General features: G+C 41.6%; 1 long non-coding RNA gene across 1 annotated transcript in view; it reads right to left on the reverse strand.

Annotated features, from left to right (window-relative positions):
• Positions 1 to 10,837: 10,837 nt before the first annotated feature.
• LOC310839046 overlaps positions 10,838 to 12,470 on the reverse strand; it is a 202,654-nt gene continuing 201,021 nt past the window's right edge. The window contains exon 2 of the long non-coding RNA XR_014561310.1: positions 10,838 to 11,984. This is a non-coding gene — a long non-coding RNA (uncharacterized lncRNA). The remainder of the gene's footprint in view (positions 11,985 to 12,470) is intronic.

The raw sequence follows: 12,470 nt of genomic DNA on the forward strand, positions 1-12,470 counted from the left end.
CCTTGGAGGTTGTGTGAGCTGTTGTATTGTTCCTTAGACATTGGGTGGAGTACCACAACGACTTTACTATTTTCACTCATGGGAGCGAACCCATCATTCACTTGTATAATAAAGGTAGACTATGAGGAATTGAGGAATTTATAGCCTCAATTATGTGTATGTCAGACATGGGTATGCGGATCAGCTGATCAGTCATGGAGACAACGAACTAATAGTGAGCAAAAATTCACAGGACACAGCCCTCGGAGATGGGCAGCTCTGTGGCTTTTGCTATTTTTCCTAGAGGTCTTCAGGCATGGATGTGAATGACTTGTGAGAGTACTCTGGTTTCTTCAAAAGATCATGTGATAAAGCCATGCTTTTCTGTGTGTCATATCCACAGCAAAGCTCAGATTGAGCAGGAAATTGATCCATGAGACCTTGCTGCCTGCAGGGGACAGAGGCCCCCAAGTGAGGTGAACCTGGGGCTACCAGAATTCCCTTGTTTTTCTAAGGGTTATTTTCAGATATGTGATTCCCCACTCCATAGAATAGTCATGACTGCCTCAGAATGCCCCTTGTTTCGAAAGCTTTTTCCTGACAGGCCTCTATTGCTCCCAACTGCTGCGTTACAGCCAGGAGAGTGAACAAAAGCTCTGTTGTTACTCGCAGCTCGAACAAGCCTGGCTGAAAAACATGAGATTTAAAATTAAAATGGGGGTTTGTGTGGGTGCTCATGCTTTTAAGGGTGCATAAGGCAGGCATGCTTTTCAAGGTTGTCTCCACAGCTATGACATACAAGTATTTTATATGAAAATTGAGATACCCGAAAAATTGAAGGTGCTCCCTGGAGCCAAGACAAACCGTGCTGCTGCAACTCACAGCTTGTGTTACCCTCATTCTATATACACTCATACAATGGACTTTGTAACTTCAGCTACTCTCCCTATTTGATCCGGAACCAGGGTGGTGATAATTTTTCTTTCTTTCTTGGCTTTGTTTGCTTGAGAAGTCGAAGAGATCCAGTGACTCACTGCTCCACAGAGACCACTTGACTAGAACAAAATAGCATAAAACAAGAGAGCTGCAAAATAAATTTAGTGAATGGAACCATAAATTTATGTGTGCTAATGTATCTAAAAGGTGGCTCTTTTTCAAGTATATGTGAATAATTTCATAGTGTCTTATGTCTCGCTTGACTGAAATTTGATAGTAAAATGAAATATACTTTCAGTGTTGTGATTTACTACAGGAATGTTATCCAATGGGCCAGCAGGGAATAAGGGATGAAAATTTCAGTCCATGTGTGATATATATTGCTGATATTTTATCTGCTATCAGTAAAGCCACAACTTAGTCCTGCGATTCAGCTTATGCCGATCCATGGACTGAGTAACAGGCTGCGTCTAGACCAGGCATCCCCAATCTCAGCCCTCCAGCTGTTTTGGGACTACAACTTCCATCATCCCTAGCTAACAGGACCAGTGGTCAGGGATGATGGGAGTTGTAGTCCCAAAACAGCTGGAGGGCTGAGATTGGGGATGCCTGGTCTAGACCAATACTTACTCCATTTCATTTTGGCTTTAGGCTTCACCATCTCTTTGCATTTCTCTGGACAGGGCTCAGGACAGATAGCAGTATGATAATTATTCTACCCCCTCCCTGACTAGCAAATGACAATTTAATAAAAACATCTTCTGGATGGTGTATATATGGATGTAGGAAGCTGCCTGAATTCAGATCACTGGTCCATCCAGCTGAGTATTCTCTGCACTAGCTGGCAGCAGCTCTCCAGGGTTTCAGACGCTACTTTTCTCTAGCTGTACCTGGAGTTGTCAGAGATTGAACATGGGAATTTGTGCATGCAAAGCAGAAGTTCCACCACTGAGCTATGGCCCTTTCTCATGCTTGGCCATTGGAAATCTCTTCCCCTAAAGACTCGCTTCCTCTAAAGACTCCTAAAGTTAAGGAAAAGCCACAGGGAGTCCCCTCTTTCTGTGCAAAGTCAGTGAACTTAAGAGAACACATCAATTTCTGGGAATGCAAGTGTAGGATTTTATTTTCCCCAGCAATTTCTATATGTGCATACACATGAAGGATGAATGAATGATTCACAGGAAGACCCACAACCACCACACAAGAAAATCAGGATTAACACTGTCATATAACTGCCCTGCGAACGAAGTGGAACAAAAGCAGGATGAATGTCTAATAAGCCAGTTGTCTGAATGAGCCCCACATCTGAAACTGCAGGACTTGCCTTATGTGGTTATGTTACCATAGGCAGCATTTCAGCTAGGAAATTACACGTAGATTTTGTATTTGAGAGTGCAATATTGTTTTGATGATGGTGAGCCACCTATTTTAAAAGGTTATCAAAATAGCTTCACTGAAACTTGCTTGCTTATTTTGTCTTACCAGAATTGGTAGTATTTCCTGCACAGGAATTTTTAAACAGAAGCAGGCCTTTATATCAAATCCTGCAATTAATTTGTCTGATTAGTTTACATAGAAGCTATAGCAAATATGCTTTTTAGTATTTTAGCCTCATTTAATAAAATAGCACACGCATGAACATTTAGTGGTGAGGGCTTGAAGCTGTGCTAATTTGTACAGGAGGGAAGGGCGTTGTGAGGAGTCACTAGTAGAATGACAGGAGTGTTGTCTTTGGATGTGGGAAGCCAGATTTTTAATCCCCCTTTAGCTATGAAGCTGCATGGGAGTCAGACTAGTCAGGAAGCCAGAGAAGAAAAACAGCAAGAGGAAACTCCTGACTCTGTCCAGACACAACTAAGCCTAGTGCCACCTAGTGACTGAAAAAAGGGCTAAGTCACGTCCCTATTAGTGCAAGGATTTCTGCTTGAATAACAACTCACCCTGAGTGCCCCTTGAATTTGTTTTAGGGGTTCTGCCAACACCCTGGAGCAGATCTGGGGAGGGGGTGGGGAGAGGGGAAAAGTCCCACTGCCCAAATAGATACCCATGCACTGTAGAGACACATTTATTGAAGACCACCTTACAAAAATAGAATATACAGTGGTCCCTCCTGTTGTGGATGGGATCCTTTCCGGAGCTCCAGTCAGATCTCGAGGTTTACGCAACTGGAGGTGCCACTTCTCTGCACGTGCACAGCGCAAAAAAGTGCTTCTGTGCATGCGCACACGACAAAACCCGGAAATATACTTCCGGGTTTGCTGCATGCGTATCCCGAAGGATACGCAAGAAGAGGTGCACATAAGTAGAGGTACCACTGTAATCCCCACTATGAGGTTTACAGTGATTACCATATTTTTCGCCCTATAGGACGCACTTTTCCCCCTCCAAAAATGAAGGGGAAATGTGTGTGTGTCCTATGGGGCGAATGCAGGCTTCGTGGACCTCTCCGCAAGTGGCGTTAGCGCTCCCGCTGCTTGCAGAGAGTTGTCTGCATGCCGAAGCCTGCGCGCGCTGAGCTCAGCGCGTCCAGGCTTCGCGGACCTCTCCGCAAGCAGCAGGAGCCAGCGCTGGGCTCCCATGGCTTGCAGAGAGCTGCCTGTTTGGGGGCTGGGGTCGGGGGAAGCTCGGGCGGGCCTCCCCCGCCCCAGCCCCGCGCCTGGGGGGAAAATAATTTTTCCCCTTTATTCCCCCCAAAAAAACTAGGTGCGCCTTATGGGACGAAAAATACGGTATGTAATTTGAAAGTAAAACCTATAGTCTAGAACGCTCATACACAATAAAAAAAAAAACCACCACTCTTCTCTTCTGTGTTAACAATGATCAAATATTTGCACAGAGAATGGGAGAGGTTTAGAGCCATTTTAAACTTCACATAGCATAAACATTCCCAAGAATGTGAGCTGAGAACTAAGTGGTTGAAATGTCGCAACTAGAAATGCACTAGGGGTGTCTTAATCTTGCAGCCTCAGCTTCCCCATGTGGAATGTGGGGATAATACTGACCTGGCCCAAGTAAGAATAATCCTCTTACAGAGCAATCTTTTGTATGTTTCCCTTTTAGTTTGATGGGACTTATTGATTTGTGCATTTAAGATTGCAGCCTTTGCTAACCTACCTCAGAGGGTTGTTGTGAGGCAAAATGAGAACTGGGTGTACACTGCACTGAGCCATTAGAAGGATACAGTTGTGACACATAATGCTGCAGATGGGATAGTTTCAATCCAGAAAAAGGACTATTGCATTTTACTCAGACAGACTTAATATTTGTACCAACATTGTGGAAAGGTTTGGGGAATTATTCCGATCCTCACACCTCATTCCAATGGCTCATTCATTTTTATCTGTATACATTTTTAAAAGACTATATGTTATTGCAGGGCTGTGAAAAAGAAGTGGTTAGAAATCTGTGCACTAAATATGGCCACAGCCTGAAATAAGAACCTGGGTGGTATTAGCAGCAGCCAACCATAAAATCAACACCACCTTTCTCGATGGCCACACAAAGATTTTTCTTCTTCACTTTCCCCCACCTGCTTAATTCATCAGGATGTATACAATTTGTGGAGGTGACATATTTCAGGTATCTACAAGGGGCATGTAGGTTATGAACAGAAAAGGCTGGGTGAATCCTTGACATTTCTGCTCCAGCAAAAAATAATAAACACTTGTGTTTACTTTGGCATTACAAGATATACTTACTTTTTGCTTGTTTTTGTCCTCATGGGCTATGCTGAGCTATGAATGGCAGGAGGACAAGGGGGGACATTGTGGCTGGGTGGCTGAAGGCCAAGCAGTTGAAAAGTTATGGTTTTGATTAAAATTGACAAGTTAACACTGCTTAGTTTTATTCTTCTCATTTCTAATTGTTGTGGGGTATTTTTAATTCCCGCTTCAGAAACAGAGATTTGAGCTTTCATATCTGGCATAAGAGGAGGGGGTCCTCAGTTTCCTCCAGACTGTTCCAGTCTCTCTTGGTTGTTATTCTCCACTTTGGTGTTCAGGCAACCCAGAGTGAGAAATCAGAACTTGTTCCATTATTTGGTTGAATATACATTAATATGTTACAGTGGTACCTCGGGTTACATACACTTTGGGTTACATACGCTTCAGGTTACAGACTCCGCTAACCCAGAAATAGTACCTCGGGTTAAGAACTTTGCTTCAGGATGAGAACAGATATCGTGCTCCGGCGGTGCAGCGGGAGGCCCCATTGGCTAAAATGGTGCTTCAGGTTAAGAACAGTTTCAGGTTAAAAACGTACCTCCGGAATGAATTAAGTACTTAACCTGAGGTACCACTGTACTTCAAAAAAGGAGAATAAAATTTAAAACATGGCAAAAATTGTTTTATGGGAGGCGGATTAATGATGTCCCATCTACAGCCCCATCAGCACTAGAGATGGAAGGATTTGTCAGTTTTGTTTCTTTCAGTTTCTCATTTTTCCATTCTTAAATTCAATCCTGCACAACTAGCAATTTGAAAAAAAAATCATGAAAATTATTCAGCATTTTAGTGTGAATTTCTCCTAAGACACATATTTGTATACAGTTTTGAATAACGTATGCATTTTTGCTAGTGATTTCTCCTAATATAATGCACTTTAGTACATAATTTCCAGCAATAGATGCATTTTTGTAAATATTGTCTGGCTGGAGAACTCCCTTGAAAAATTCAGATAAGTGAAGATTTCGATGGTTATACTTGTTTTGGTGCTGACATTGTTTGGAATGTATGAAATCGATTGTACTTTAATGAAACTGAATTGAAATGCTCTCCCATTCTTAACCAACTCTACACAAATGACTTCTGCTGTAGACAGAGTGAATTGGGACTCAGCTACACAGCTGCAAATAAAGCATCTTAAATGTGTTGTAGAGTGCAATGTACAAATGTGACACTAGATGACAAAAGTGAGCTATGCAAAATTCAATGTATTTTTCAAAATGTTTTTTTAATTAAAAAAACATTTTCACAGCTTTTTTATATGTGTGTAGATTCCACCTTAGTTTCCCCTGAGCTTGATCCAGAAGATAAGATTGTTTAGAAATACAAACACAATGAGTTGCACTTCCGCAGTGGGTTGTTCATTGCTAAAATAATTGACATCTGAATATAATGCTTTTCTCTGCAAAGACGGACAATGAGGTCATGCCAAAACTATAAATGTATCTCTTTTATAGGCCAATTTGGCTTACCCTGAAGAATCATGGGAATTATAGGATTGTAGTCAACAAATGTCTACTCAAAGTAGACTCACTGAAATGAATGGACTTAAGTTAGCCATGGTCATTCATTTCAGTTGGTTTACACTGAGTGAATACGACCCATAGCTTGGTGGTGTGATGAAAACATAGCAAAGCTTATTTTAGGATTCCTTCCTTCCTTCCTTCCTTCCTTCCTTCCTTCCTTCCTTCCTTCCTTCCTTTGATTTATGAATGCCTCAAATCTTTTTCGCATTGTGTAGTTACATTAGTCTGCCCACCAAACTCAGCTACAAATGGACAGTTATTTATTTTCCAGTTAGCCAGTGAAGTCAAGGGCAGACAGAGAACAAACAAGGAGCTTTTCAACACAATGCAACGTAGACGAAAATATATAAACAATCCCAAACATTGATTTGAGTGAATAAACAAAGAAATGAGACCATGGCAAACAAGCAGAGAAACCCCATGGAAGACAAACAGGAGCCACATCAACTGCACTTGTTTATTTTAAAATGTGAATGTATTTCACTGTGGGGACCAACAGTTGATAGCTTTTTGATGGAAAGAGAGGTGCGGTTGTGTATTTCTGGCTTCTTTGGAGTGGAATGAAGCCATTTTAGAGGAATAATTTCATTGTTGACACACACAAAATTCTGTAAACCATTATCTGTGGATATTCCCAGACGAGTCACAAGGAAATGACTTCACTAGAGAAAATGGGAGTTTGTCCTGAGTCAGAAGTACTGAGCCCTCAGTTTTTCCTATCTGAGCTCTGTATTTGCTCAGCTAGGATTGTTCTAATGAAAACATGGCTGTCATCTTGGGCTTGGCCAGCGAGGCTTCAGAGGACAACTGGGCTTGTAAAAGCGTGGTTTTATCCATGTATGTATGTGTGTGTGTGCGTGCGCACACACTTGTAGAGCTTGGAAATAAATCTCAGGGGAACCTGAAGTAAACAAAACTCAGACCAAACAAATATTCCTGAATTTTAGTCAGAAAAATAAATCAAATGCTTTATATCTGAATCATTGCCTTGTTTTCAACAGCAAGGACTTCATGCTCCCCCTGGTGGGGAAAATGTGATACAAAAAATATATAAAATGTAGAAATGCTCCTGCTTTTAAGAGCTACAAGGAAATAAGATAAGATTTTCAAATTCATTTAAGTCTTCTCCCCACAATGCCCTTCTAAAGTCTCAGGAAGGGCTTTGACCAAAGGATATAGTAGTGGTTGGCCTATTTATTATCATTGTGTATTACTCTTTCATGGATCACTGCCTTGTCGTGGCAAAGGGACAAGAGAAACAAGAAGATCAAATCTATCCATTCTTAAGGAAATCAGCCCTGAGTCCTCACTGGAAGGACAGATCCTGAAGCTGAGGCTCCAATACTTGGGCCACCTCATGAGAAGAGAAGACTCCCTGGAAAAGACCCTGATGTTGGGAAAGATGGAGGGCACAAGGAGAAGGGGACGACAGAGGACGAGATGGTTGGACAGTGTTACAGAAGCTACTAACATGAGTTTGACCAAGCTGCGGGAGTCAGTGGAAGACAGGAGTGCCTGGCGTGCTCTGGTCCATGGGGTCACGAAGAGTCGGATATGACCAAATGACTAAACAACAACATTGTTTATTAAATTCATATACTGAAGATCACACGGTGGGTTACAGCACAATTCTTTAGGGTAGAGAAGCCAACAGCAAATTTAAAAGCTACCCCCAGCTGAAATATGAGAACAAAAGAAGTCTCTTGTCCTAGACCAATAGTACAGGGAATGATTGAGTTCTTGCTTGGTTGCATTTCCACCGGAAGCAGGCAACGTCCCATCTGAAGCAAACACAGAGCCTTTGCCACCTTTGCCGCCCTGATCACACAGAAGGGGAACAGTAAGTACTGCCCTTACCCTCAAATCCATGATGTATAGTACCCAAGGCTGGTCCAATTATTTTTGGCAGAAAATGCCTCAGGGTCTCTTCCCAGTAATAAAACTACAGCAATAATAAATGAAATCACAATTTGCTACCATTGCATCCAAAATCAGCTGCCTGGGCAACAAACTCACTCCACCTAGTGGTGTGATCAGCCCTTCTAGTATATCACAGCATGATTCATCATGAAATACCTCTTACCCTGACCTTTGTCACCTGAAATGTGTGTTTTCAGGACCCACCCTAGTCCTATGACGGTCATTTAACTGTTTTTTTTAATACTGAACTTTAAATTGTTGTAATGGGACGTACTGGTGAAGGGTGTGTCAGAAATGAGGTGGCAGTGATTATTACAATATTTTATATGCAAGCAGCTCCTGCTATCTGCATGCTTGCTATGCGAAAGGTCACTTATCCAAACATAATTATCCCCAAACTCTACTATACACTCCAGGTTCTGATTCTGATATCCAAACAGACAGTTGGCCCACTTCCTTAGTTTCTTGCTTGTTTCTGCTTTGCTGGTTGGCGGCAGCCATTTTGGGGCAGAAGCCATTCAGGGAGGGGAAGATTGGGTAAAACAGAGAGCAGGAGCTATTGGAAAAATAAGTTCCCCCCTTTGTCTCTCTTTGTTGGTTGGCTGTAGACATTTCAGGAAGAAACCATTGGAGGGGAAAGTAGGGGTGGGGAGATTGGAGCAATCCTGAATTAGGAATGTTCCCATAGAAATCAATGGACACCGTGGGCTCGTTATGCAAACACTTGTCTACCAAATGATTGTGGGAATGGATTGTGTTCAGTAAGCAGGGCCTGCATGTACAGCACATTTAAAGTTACATCACACATAATATCTCTGTTATTTGTACAACAGGCCTGTAATTATCTCCGTATTGCCAATTGATGGCAGTGGAGAGAAGACAGAGGCTGAGAAACTGATGGCATACCTATGACTCCTAGTAAATTTGTGCCTACAATAAGATTTGAGTCAGGGGCTTGGGAGCTCACTACACCCGTTTTCATTGGATTGTGGTTTCTTGAGTGATATGCATATAGCTTCTTTCTGATAGCCTCTAAGAAACCCTGCACGTCTTGTCAAGTTTCTCAAACTTTGCAATTGTATAATTTTATGATTCATGCAGAACATGTGCTCTAACTACCGAGTCCTTTCCCTGTCTCAGAATCCTATTTTTCCTGGAATGTGCCTTTCCTAAGGGAGGCCAACCCCACATTTTGAGAATCTCTGCATCAGGTCTGGAGATCATGGTAGTTCTTGTGCAAGAACATGTAATTGAAACCTATCTGGTCTGGTGTGAGCCAGTCAGCATGTTCTATATTTATCATTATTCTGTCTTCAGTCTTGGGGGACTGAGACAAGGGGAGGTTATGGAATTGTCTATTCCTGTTTTGTTTCCCCATCAACTTCTTCCATTGTCCTAGCTTGAGCGCATCCTCCCTATGGGATAATTGTCTCCATGTGCCAGTTCGTGTTCCTTTTAAAAACAGTGTCTTGTTTGCATTCCCCAACTACTAAATGTTAAAGAGCATTGATTTCGGGAGACTGCCATGTTTAGAGTCACTGTGTCAGCTTTCATATATTTTTGTCCCAACAGCCGGACCAAAGGCCAAAGTATATAAACGGAAGTTGAATAATTTTGTTTTTTGTAGGGAAGAAAGCAGAGGGAAGGGTGGAAAAACAGAATACTCATAGTCATTAACAAACATTTCCCATGGCATTTCAAAAATCTGCAGTAGAGAGATGTCTGGGGAGGGTGAAACCTCTTTGTTAACAAAGCAGTTATTTGATATCTCCATATTTCTCTCATAAGAAATCACATTAGAGCCCTGATCTATAGTATGTAGAGGAATATGGCTGGCTGACGAAAGTAAGAGAACAAGTAGGGCATTGTTGTGTTACTATCTGGCTGTTTGCCTGCACAAAAAATACATTTCTCCTCTCTCTCTGATATGTCATTGGCTAGTTCAAATATTCCTCCTTTGGGGCAAAATTAAGTAATGCTGAGGTTCTGCAACAGATTTCCGCTTGCACAACAGAACGTCTTTTCCCTTTCCACTACAGCCCTCCTATTCAGCTGCAAAATCTGCTCCAGAGGGTGAGGGATGGAACATTAGCACATTTTTGGGGGCACAGGGAAGAGAGAGAAAGAGGAACTTCCATTGCACTTCATTGTGCACCAAGTTGGATGCAACCCTATGGGCCGTATCCAAATAAAACTCTCACCAATTGAATTTTTCACCCCAGCTGCCCAACACTGGTGGGCTACACTTCCAAGAAAATGTAAGTCCTACCATCCATCAAATTTTAAAATAGGAGATGCCACATTCCCTTTTCACTCCAATTCCTGCCCATTTTAGGATTGCTTTCACTATATCTCCATGCTGATCCTTCTACTGCTGGCCCATGTGGTTGAACATGGAAGCACCGTGGGCTCTGTGGTTCATGGTAGTGAGTGCTGGAACATCAAAATGGAGAGCCAGTTGGTGGTCCTGCACTAAGGTTAAGGCCTTCTGGGATATTATCTACAACGAATTAAAAAAGGTATTAAAATATAATTTAGCAAAAAACCAGAGGCATTTTTATTGGGGTTAATTGGCAAGGAAATTCACAAAAAAGATGTAAATTTGTTTATGTATGCCACAACGGCTGCAAGAATCCTCCTGGCTCAAAGATGGAAGCAGCAAGAACTCCCCACCCTGGATGATTGGAAGATAAAGATGGTAGAATTCATGGAACTGGCGAAGTTGACGGGGAAAATCAGGAATCGACCTGATGAAAGGTTTCAAAAGGACTGGAGCAAATTTATTGATTATTTGAAAGAAAATTGTAAACATTTGAAAACGTTTGTAGCTTTAACATGAAATGTTTGGTAATGTGGAATTGAAATGCGATAGATATGTTAAAGTTATAGGGATGTCAGAAAAGAGGGAATGAAGGAGGTCAACACTCTTTTTGAGTAATAATGTAAGCTGTAGATATGTGTAATGTAATGAAACGAAATATGGAAAACTCAATAAAAATCATGATTAAAAAAACAAAAAACCAAAAAAACCAAAATGGAGAGCCAGTGTGGTGTAGTGGTTAAGAGTGTTGGACTGGGACCTGCGAGTCCCATTTGGCCATGCAGCTCACTGAGTGACCCTGGGCAAGTAATTTCAACTTAACCCCCCCTCACAGGGTTGTTGTGGGGGTTAAATGAGGAGAGAGAGAACCATGCGTGCCACCTTTAGCTCCTTGGAGAAAAAGGTGAGATACAAATGCAATGAATGAATGAAAAGGGTAAATGCACCAACCAGCTACCTTGGGATGCTTCTTCCAGTCCCGCTGATGTTCTGCAATATGCAAAGAGGAGGGTGGGAAAACTGGCTGTACATGATTACAGATCTAACCAAAGGTGTGTTCCTCCTCTTCAGTTCTCACCCATTTTGCTGCTTTGCTTCTAAGGACAATCCTTTTTCTAGGTTCATATCAGCCTGCCATGTAATGCTACCTTTCATTGTGATCTTGGAGAACAGCCCTGTGCTACTTGTATCTCCCTTCCAACATGCTGCATATTAATTGATCCAACAAAGGACATCACTTTGTGCATGGTGTGCAAAGACAAACAATTTGAGTGAAGATAAAACAGATGGTTTCATAAGAGAGAGAAAAGGACAAAAAGCCACCCAAGTCATTAATCAGTCTGACGAGGATAATTTTCCCTGTCACCTTAATACGGGAAGAAATTAGATCCTGAGCACCCAAGGAAGATCAAGCTGTGAAATAAAATTTAGTCTAGCGTTACAACATTCATCATACTGGCCCACCTTTAAAATTGCAATAATCTAGAAAGGCAAATGTAAAGCATCATTTTCCAACCTACTTGCATGGTCTCAGATCATCCAGACTGAGAATCTGGGTTTGATTAAGGATGAGGGAGAAGACTTGATTAAGTTTGTATGTAAGGTGAATATTCAGTAATTCACACTCCTTGGAACCATAGGCTAACAGAAACACTGCCATTGTTGAATATTTGAAGTTCTCTGGATTTTGCAGCAAAGTTCTCCAACCAAGTAATGTGCATGAAAAGGCATATTCCGGTGTGTGTGTGTGTGTGTGTGTGTACAAATGTGTATGCTAGTGAAAATATCACTCAAAAATGCACTACATCAGATGAAATTGCTTATGTTAGGCAAGCTTATTTATAAAAACGTATGTATTAGAACGCTGATGAAATTTCTTGAGGGTTAAACTGCTCCCTCTGAACTGAACTTAAAATTGGAAAAACTGAAAAAACCTTAAGGCACATTCTTCTTGGATCTGATCTGAGGGGAGAGTTGAGTACTCAGTGTCTCAGTGCTAGGTTTTTATTTTGGTAACCTTTGGAATTCCACCTAAATCAACAATTTCACATTTCTCTAACTTCAAAG

The sequence above is a fragment of the Podarcis gaigeae genome (genome assembly GCF_964106915.1).
Source record: "Podarcis gaigeae genome assembly, chromosome: 2".
In the NCBI taxonomy this organism is placed as follows: domain Eukaryota; kingdom Metazoa; phylum Chordata; class Lepidosauria; order Squamata; family Lacertidae; genus Podarcis; species Podarcis gaigeae.